The following is a 10,308-nucleotide window of genomic DNA, read 5'->3' as shown; positions in this document are numbered from 1 at the left end:
ATGAAAGAAAGAGGTGTGTAAACCCCTGCCACTTGCAGAGAGCCCAGGACCATCCCATTATAGTACTGTGAGAAATCTCCAGCTCCCCTTATACCCTCTCTCCCTGACCCTTGCATGTTGTTGGCCTATTGCAGGCCTTAGGTGGGAGAGAAGGCTCTACTTCCAATGAAGATGGAACCTTTCACTATTGCATAACTTTGACATTCTGTATACTGAGTTGAGGCTGTTTTGTGACATGAAGAAACTCTAGGGCTTTTAATTTCTTGAGGCATATCCAATTTTTTATATAAGAATATGGAAAAAAAAAAACTACTGCAATGAACAGCCTTAAAGGAAAAATGAAAATCAAAACAAAGTTGCTTGTGTGTTTATATCCCAAGTTCAGCTCTTTCAATGCACCAATTACACAGCTTCCCATTACATACTCATTATGTGCTCTGCACTCAGATAAGTGTTTCAGAGATGAATAAAATCAGACACAATCACCATTTCACTAAATTGAATATTGCTAGGCGTATAGAGACTGGATCTTATCTCTTATTGCATCTGTTATAATAGTTAGCACAAGCCCTTTTTCTAAAACTTTGCAAACTATTGACGGAGGTAGAAATGGCAGTCGTAAAAATTAGAAGACCTGAGTTCTAGTTAAAGTTTTGCTACTGAAAAGCAGTGAGACATGACTTATTCCCCTACCTTTTCTGATGCTTCTTTAGCATATTTGTAAATTCAGAAGGAATGGGGTGGACAAGCCATATGATACTTTCTAGGTTCAAAATTCCACAATTCTATAGCAGCCTGATTCATAATAACCCAAAATTCAAAACAACTCAAATGTCCATTAAGTGATGAATGGATAAATAAAATGTGGTGTATCCATGCCAATGGAATTATTGGCAATAAAAAGAAATAAAGTAGTGATACATGCTATAGCATGGATGAACCTTGAAAACATTATGCTAAGTGAAAGAAGACAGACATAAAAGACCACAGGTCAGGCAATTAGGTTCGTGAACTCATCCTAGAAAAAGTGCTAAATACCTCCTGCTGAATATCACTAAGGTCACCTTCAAAGTACTCCCCTTGGGAAGCTGTGCACTGACACCAGTGCCTAGTCCATCCTTTAAAACAATTTTGGAACTCTTTTTCTGCAGTGGCCATCAGAGCTGTCATCGTATTATCCTTGATGTCCTGAATGTCATAAAAATGTCTTCCTTTCAATATTGCCTTTACCTTTAGGTAAAGAAAGAAGACATTGGGGGACAGATCAGGTGAGTAGGGAGGTGTTCCAATACAGTTACTTGTTTACTGGCTAAAAACTCCCTCACAGACAGTGCCATGTGAGTTGGTGTATTGTCATGATGCAAGAGCTATGAGTTGTTGGCAAAAAGTTCAGGTCCTCTAACTTTTTCACACAGCCTTTTCAGCACTTCCAAGTAGCAAACTTGTTTAACTGTCCAGTTGGTACAAATTCATAATGAATAATCCCGCTGATATCAAAAGAGGTTAACAAAATCACATTGCAACAAGTTCATGAACTTCATTGTCAGACCACATGTATTTCCATTTATATGAAAATCCAGAGTAGGGGAATCTATAGACACAGAAAGTGGATTAGTGTTTGCAAAGGGCTAGGAAAAGGGTGGGGGTGGAGAAAGGAAACAACTGATATATGATAGTTTTTTTAGAAGTGATGAAAATGTCCTAAAATTTATTGTGGTGATGATTGCACAACTCTGGATATGCTAAAATTCATCAAATTTACACCTTAACTCAGTGATTTTTATGGTGTGTGAGTTATATTTCAATAACACTGCTATTTTTTTAAATATCTATGATTTTTGTGTATAAGTTAGAGGAAAAAAATCAGAGAACACATTGACTTAAATAATGTGGTAACAGCTCAGAGGAATTGAATGTAATAAGCTCTTTTTTAAATAATATCACATCCATTAAAAGAGAGGATATCTTTGTTAATATTATTTTTATTTGTTCTATTTTAGTAACGGATTTAGGTATAATTTATCAGAGAATAAAAGAAAAAGTAAATTTCTGTCTCCCTTAGGGTCAGAAAACTAATTTTTCCATATCCCCTTTTAACTCTTAAATTCTGACAGTAAAATTGTTCTCATCATTGGTGGTGTGTACATTATTGATGGATGAATAATTAAAGCACATAGGTAATCCTTAAACTTAGTTTTTTTAAGTTTCTTTCTTTTTTTTTTTTTCACCTTAGTCTATTAAGGAGAAAGAAAAAGGACACCTATATTAAGCTCTTATTATGCACTAGGCTCTGTGGCAACTGAGTTTACACATATCTCATTTACTCCTTACAACAACATGTAACAAAAGGTAGAATTACCCCAGTATCACAGAAGAATAAGTTGAAACTTAGAAAGGGCACATTATTTGCACAAAGGTACCACAGTATCACTCAGTAGATTTGGATTTCTTTCTAAGCCATTTAACTTAAAAAAAAAAATTGAATACTGAAATTGGCACGCGTTTCAACTATTTCTGTCATCTCTACAATGACTCTCTGTGTAGCCTGTCAGATACAGTATAAACTCACCAGCCTAGCACTTGATGTTTTTCTTAATCTGGCCCTATTTCTTATTAACCCTCAGGACTTTGATAAATTCTCAACCCCATCATGATGTTTTCTTACTGTTCATTAGCTAGGTTATTTAAGTAAGTTCTATCTGTTCTTAGTGGAAGGTTGTAGCTAGAAATTAAGTTGATATTCTGACTTGTCTGAACACATTTGCTAAATGATGGGGAAGGCCCTCAGGGATTAATTTTCATAGTATTTGGGGTCAGAAGAGAGGAAGAGACATAGCAGATTGGCCTGAGAGAGCTTCTGTCCCTCTCTGGCCCCATGGACTGGTATTGAGCTCTGTGAGGAGAAGCCTGTAGGCAAAAGCTAGAAACAGTCCTTTTCTTAAGGAATCACAGCACACAGGGTCCAAAGAGTTTGCTTCATTGCCCAGGTGATGCATTGTTAAATGGACTAAGGTAGAGACATATTCTCCCCATAACTATGAAGAACACAGCATGAGCATGGGCCCAACAAGGCCTGCTGGAGCTCAGCAACACCATTTCACCTCTAGAAGCTGGCATTTGAAATATTGGGAGAAAACCCCCACCAAGGGTATGAACATGAGTGTTCTCACACCAAACACCAATGTCACTAGAGGTTATGATTGACCTCCCTCCCCTGAGTGACCTCACAGATGGCCAACATCCACAAGTATGAAATTATGGATCTGAAGACCATAAGGAGCACACATGAAACAGTCTCTGTTGATTCACGTAAATATGTAGATGAGATTTTGCATGGGACCAAGTTCCTATAATGTGAGAGGGCACAGGTCAGTCAAATTTATTATTGTTAATGTGACTCAATAGAATGCATGGGCTTTAGATGATAGGGGAAAATCGAATTGTAATTTGAATTCTAGCCATTTTACCAAATGCACCTATCACTCTACTCCAATTTATCTTTTTTCCACCTTGTATTATTCTCTTCCTTTTGTGTGTGTGTGTATATATATATATATATATATATATATATATATATATATATATATTTAAATATATAACTTTATCGGGGCTAGGAGTCATACATGTTGCTTCCTTTAGATTGATCCAAGTGTCTGGCTTCAGAATTATTTACTCCAAACTTCTCAGTTTATGGTCACAACTCACAGATGTTAAGTCACTTGTCCAAGTTAAATCATACAGCTAAAATTAAATGGAACACCTGAATGATATTCAGGCTCTCATAATTATGAAGCTTTTTTCCTCTATTATTCCACATTCTCTACCTGTTAACTCACTATTTGCCCTGCCCATATGTAACTGGAAGTTAAACAGCAAAATGGCCACAAAGCATCTAGTCCAATGAAAAGTAATTAACACTGGTTAAGGGTCTACTGTGTATAAAGAACTACTCAAAGTAATTTGCAGATTTAACTTGCTTAGTCTTTTTAACAACTTGTGGTATAGCTGTTAATATTGCTATTTTATAAACCAGGTATCTCTGGTTAAAATTCTTTGCCAAAGGAGCCATAAAGCTTATCATTGGTTTTTGAATAATCAGGTGGCACCCTGAACATAAAACTTTCTTGTGTCTGAGTTTCAAAGATTTGTAGATATCATCAAAGAAGTTCAAGTGGCAAAAATATGTCAAGAATCTCTCTAAAGTGCATGTTTACAAAAGTAAACCTAGTGGCTGTGAAGATTTGACTGGAGATTTTGCCAAAAGATTGGGATGAGCTCAAAAGACAGTGTTGAGGATTCTTAAATTCCTTTCACATGTGTATAGTTTCTCTGTCAGCAAGGGAGCAGCTTTGATCTAACAATCAGATAACCCAGGAAGTAATTTAAAATTCTTCTCAGTATCTATACCATCCTCAGGGCAGAACATAAGGGAATGTCTATTATTTTGATTAATGTGAAAAGAGCAGATTGGGCTCTAGGCAATACTGGGTTCTTCAGCTTCTAATTTGAACAGAGCAGGAAGTAGCTAAAGATTAACAAAGTAAGCAAACTTGTTTGCTGTATGAACTATGGGTAACTTGGAGGCTAACTGCAGGAATTCTGAACCCTTGGGCTGGGTTATGTAGTTTCCATAACAACTAATGACAGAAAATAAGGCAAACCAGCTTGACTCATACAAAATGTTTCTATTCAGTTCCCAGAGGCCGAATTTGGTTATTGGGAGACCTTTAAAGAAAACAGTCGTCTGTGTTTTACTAATCACATTCAAAGGGCATAGTGATCCTCAGAAAGAGTGACCCTCTCCACTAGCGATCAAGAAGACATATTCATTCAGCTGTGGGGAACAATGGGGTCTCTCTACTATTCAAACACAGCTGCTCCTTCCCAAGGCCCCACTGTCAGAAGGTGTATTTCTGGGCATTGAGGAATGGCAGTGTTACTGCTGGACCACATTGTACATGGTAACTAATTGGGGTCAGGTCCACAGGAACTGGACAGCAGTTTTTGGGTGGGGGTCAGCATTGTTGCATGAGCCAGATTCACTTTTGGATCAGTGTGGCAGGGGGTATTAAGGAAGAAAATGAGGGGACCTGTTCTAGATCTTACAAGGAAGTTTGAGGCTCATAGACAACCAGCTGCAAATCACGTCTTCTCCTCCCCTATCCTACGACTACTACAGGTCATTATTACTGAGGCTTCCTCTCTGGCTTCCTGCCTTCCTGACCTTCTTTGCTATATATCCCAAGGATTGTATGCACAGCTCCTCTGTGACAAATTCTTTTCTCATTCGGCACGTCTAGCCATTTCTTCCTTTTTTTTTTTTGTCTTTTCCATATCATTGGTTCAGGCTTCCATAAATGCTCATTGTCACCACCTTTCTCTTCTCTCCACATCCACTCTTGTCCCTTATCCTATCTACTTTCCACACAATGACCACAGTGAAATTTTGAAAATATGGATCCTCCTGTTTGTAATACTTCACTGACTTTCCACTGTTTTAAGAGTGAAACCGAATAGCATGAGCTCCACCTCAGATACCAAGCTTGTCTTCTATTTCTCCAAGCCACCAAGCTACCCCTCTTATCTCAGGGCCTTTGAATACCCAGACCCTTCGCACACCCAGACCCTTCTGCCTCTTCCTTCCAGTCTTCACCAGCCTGAGACATCCTTTAGATGTCATCCCAGTCTTAGTAAAGACCAATATAAATCAGGCCTTCCCTGATAGCCTAGCTCATAGCACCCTGTACTTCAGAACCTATTACCATATTCTGAAATACTATATTTATTTTTTGTGACTAATATTTGTTCCTGCAAATGCAACTGCAAGGTAATGCAAATCTATTTTATGTCACTTAGTAATGGCCTAGCACGGTATTTAGCTACATATATATTAATATGTAGGCATTACATACATGTTAAATTGAATTTAACCCATCTCATTGAAACAGAACGGGGGAGGTGTAGGAAAGTGGAGTATTTACACTCCTAGGTACTACTTGTCCTCAGGTAGAAACTCCAAAAGTACATCATGCCAAAGATACCCCTTATCGCACAGTGTTTGGAACCTGTTGAATCATGGAGTAGGTTATTCAGGGAAGGTTTATGATGCAAGCTCTTTGTATTTTATGCCCAGAGGAAACAACTACACTTGTTTTGGCTAACCCTGGTTTTGAATCATTTCCTGTTAGCTCTGGAGGTGCCTCGAGTGCAGTACCAGCCTTGTTGGGAAAGATCTCGGTCTTCAGCCAGTTGGTTTGGCTCTGTGATGTCAGTCCTACATTGCAAAGAGGACCTTCATGATCCAAGTGCATTTCTCAGGGAAGCCATGGGAGTTGAAATTGGTGAGTCAGTTTGAGACTGACTGAAACAATGTGCCAAAGAGAGGTTCTCTGAAAAATATTTTGCATGGTGATAAACCGCCTTTTTTTTTTGTCCTTAAAGCAATGGTAAAATTACAGAACAAATTCATCTAGAAGACATTTTCATCATAATAAAAGATGAAAATTGAAATATCTGGAACCTGGAATGTTGATTGTTTGTGTTCCAATTTTCAACTATAAGTCAGGATGAAGAGATTGATAGCAAGAGAGGAAATTATTGAACTATTACTCATTAGCTCATTTATTGAAAAGCAAGTTTCTGAAATAGGTAAAATTCTCTCTTAAGGACAATGAAGCTGAGAGGTTAAATGAGTTGTCCAATGTCACAGAAGTAGTGAGTTCAGAGCCAAGATGGAAACTCGGAGCACAGACTCATACATGGTCCAGTTCTGCTCTGAGTGCAGTGTTCTCAGGGGAATGCAGGCTTCCATTTAACCAAAAGAAACTGTTTACATATCCAGTATAATGAAAATATTGAAAACTAATGTGGCAGTGTTTTCTTTTTTAAAATATTGAGTGAAAATAATTTGAATGAAGTGTGCCTTTCTTTTTATTGGATAACAGGTTTTCGTATAAATCACAAGAAATTGCCATGTTTGCAACTCAAAAGCAGTGGAATATTGGCAATTTCAAATTACATTTGTCTTTGAATTGTGTTTCCCTGCTGACACCACTATATTTTATCTCTATTTTTAGCCCTTAGCACATTGCCAACAACATAGTAGAGACCCAGTAAGTGTTTATTGAAGGAATGAACAAAATAAAGTTACATTATCTAAGATACAGACACCCTTGTATGTTACACAGAGACATACCATTTTAATAAAATATAGGGTAGCTTTCTAAAGGAATCTTGGTGCAGAGGAAAGTATATGGGCTTTGGATATAGGAAAACAAGTCAAATTTTCACCCCCAGAGCTCACTATTGAGTCCTTGGGCAAGTTACTTATCTGCTCAGGGCCTGAGTTTTCTCATTTGTAAGATGGGAATGACAGTAGATACCTACAAGGATTGCTATGAGGATCAAATAAAATTTTCTTTCTACTGAGCCAATCTTATAGTAGGTACTTGGCAAATATTCTTCCCAACTCAGACCTCTACTCTTAAATCACCATTTAAAAACAATTGTTAGGACTTAATTCTTGAGAGGGTCACATGGAGTCTTAAAAGTTTATTGTTTGTAACACTGGCTTTAGCTAAGCCATAGTGACTTAATAGGCAGTGGGAAATTTTTTTGTGTGTATTATTTTAAAATTACCATTCAAGTAAACATATACAAGAAGCAATATTTCCCAAGTATGAATTGCATGAATATCTTAATGTAATACAGCATAATAATATCCACAAATTTAAGAAAATAAAAATTCTCGTTACTTTCCTCTATGCAAGAATATCTTTGTAATAAGAAATTCTATTTTAACACTGTGAAATGGTAAATTTCCTGTGTTCTAAGTTCATTATCATTGCTCCGCCCTGTGAAGATGATAATGGTCAGCAAAACAGAGCTATTTTGGTACCAAGTAAGGCTGCACAGTCTTCCTCATCAGCAAAATTGAAGGGAGAGGCAAGGAAAAAGTTTTTATGTTTGCAATTAAGCGGGTCTCTTTTGATATTTAATAGTAAAAGAACAAAGCCTTTTGTTGACCTAAAACAACTTGGTATTTTAGGGAAAAAGACAACTCACATGGAAAATGTCTTAGATTTTGTTTTACTGCTATGTATGAAGATACAGTTAGTGAAAAAAATTACTGTGTATTCATTATAGGAGAAGATTTTCAGATTATATTTGGCCCTCTTTCCTTTTAAATGCAAGTGCCCAGAATATTGTTTATTTGTTTTTACTTTATTCCAGGAAAATGAAGATGTTAACATAACTTAAATTACTTTATTTTCTAGGGGTTAACATTATAATTTTTCACAGAATTGAAATTTAGTACCTCTCTCTTCATTCACTTAGCATTCAACAAATATTTGTTGATTATTTACCATGTGCAAGGCACAGGCTTAATTAAGCTCTGAAGCTCAGCAACCTACAATAAAGAAAGCCTTGCCTTCATTAAGCTTATATTCTCGGTGACTGCTCCCATCCTGATAACGATAATCCATGTTTTACTATAATTCATGGTGACACAGTACTAAAATGATTTAGTTTGTCTATGTCTTATGATCTGGTCTACTTACATCGAATAGGGTACACACACAGACACACACAGACACACACACACACACATCTATTCGTGTGTAATTATATTTTAAGTTCAATTCAAATTCAAACTTGGCAAATATTTATTAAAGGCTAAATTCGTAACAGACACAATCCTGGGATTTGAATGAATTAAACGAGTTCTTCTCTCAAGTAGCTAACAATTGGGGAATACTGGGGAAAAAGCCTTAGAGAGAAAGACCTGACAGGAAGTGCAGAAAAAAAAAAAAGCATTGATGCACAATCTTGGAGTTTAGGAATCGCCTTCATAGGGCAGACATTTGACTTAACCCATAACAAATGTAGAGTATTTTAATAAGTGGGGAGAAAGGGGTTTCAGGGAGGCGACAGTGATTTTGCTACTGTCACTTGGGTCCTCAGATCAGCGGCTTTGGCATCATCTGGGAGCTTGTTGGTAATGCAGAATCTCAGGCCTGCAGCAGACCTCCTAAGTCTCCTGCATTTTAACAAGATTCCCAGGTGATTTGTATGCACATTAAAGTTCAAGTATCGCAGGACTAGAATACAGAGGATAAGGAGTGTGGGCCTGTTTGATGACAGCAACCTGGCCCTTGTGGCTGGAGCATAGATCAGGGTGGGAATGGCGGATGGGCTGGACAGAGGGCATGAAAATGTTGTAATAGAATCAGTGTAGTAATTTTTAATCAAAGAGGGACATGAGCAAATTCTAGTCAATCAATACTTCCCTAGGCAGAATTAACTACTTCCTCTTGTGAGTGTAGTTTTCTATTGTTGTTCTTACTGCTCTATGTTGTAATTATTTGTTTATGTGTCTGCCCTTCTCCCCCTCTGCCAAACCCATCACTAATATTTTAAAGCAGAACCTATTTGTCTTTGCATCTCCTGAACCAAATATTCAAGAAATGATTGAACTGAACCATCTAAGTGATAGTTATGCAATCATTAAGAGGGAGGCCATAGCTTATTGCCAAATTCCTTAAAGTGCAATATTGTAACTAGACAAAGTTGTCAATAATTTATTTATTCAATAATTATTTGCTGAACACAGGCATTTCTGCCTTCCCTTTTTGGTGTCTGAGCATCTTTTCCCTTCCACTGCCTTTCAGCATCCTGAGTCCCCAAGTCTATCTGACACTCTGAACAGAGCATGTGATTATTGGTTACACCATGAGCAACAAACTCTTCATATTGAGCACCTTCTCGATAGAAAATGAGATTTCCACTGCCACTGACGTATGAAAAGGTTACTAGCAATTGATGGCAGAACATGCCCATGGGTGCTGGAAACAATGGCTAGCTGTGTTTAGTATAAGTTAAAGGCTCACCAAAAGCTTCCTAAGAAATTAATTCTGATCCAGGATGCAGAAGAGTACATTTACAAAAGCAATGATAAGGGTGAAGGCGTTTCATGAAGACAGAATGAGTGAAAGTGTAGTGAAAGGAATGCTTTATAACAAGTTGCTAGTAGTAATGAATCTCATTTGAAATGGATGCTAAAGAAAATTTTTTTGATTAAGTCCTTGTTAAGGGGTTGAGGTAGATATGTTAAGAGAGGCTGAATCATAAGGTGCTTTGTATGCCAGCCTAAGGATGTAGGCAGTGGGTAGACTTGGGAAGTTTTGAGCATGGAAGTTATATGTGTAGAAGTGGCATTTTAGAAGGCTAAATCTAGCTTGTAGTGTAAAGGACACATTGAAAGGCAAGAGCTCAAGTCAATGAATTCCATCAACAGCAACAATACTT

This window comes from Hipposideros armiger, unplaced genomic scaffold (assembly GCF_001890085.2).
Source record: "Hipposideros armiger isolate ML-2016 unplaced genomic scaffold, ASM189008v1 scaffold_131, whole genome shotgun sequence".
Classification (NCBI taxonomy): Eukaryota; Metazoa; Chordata; class Mammalia; order Chiroptera; family Hipposideridae; genus Hipposideros; species Hipposideros armiger.
The sequence above is the reverse complement of the archived record's forward strand: the minus strand, read 5'-3'. Positions refer to the sequence as shown.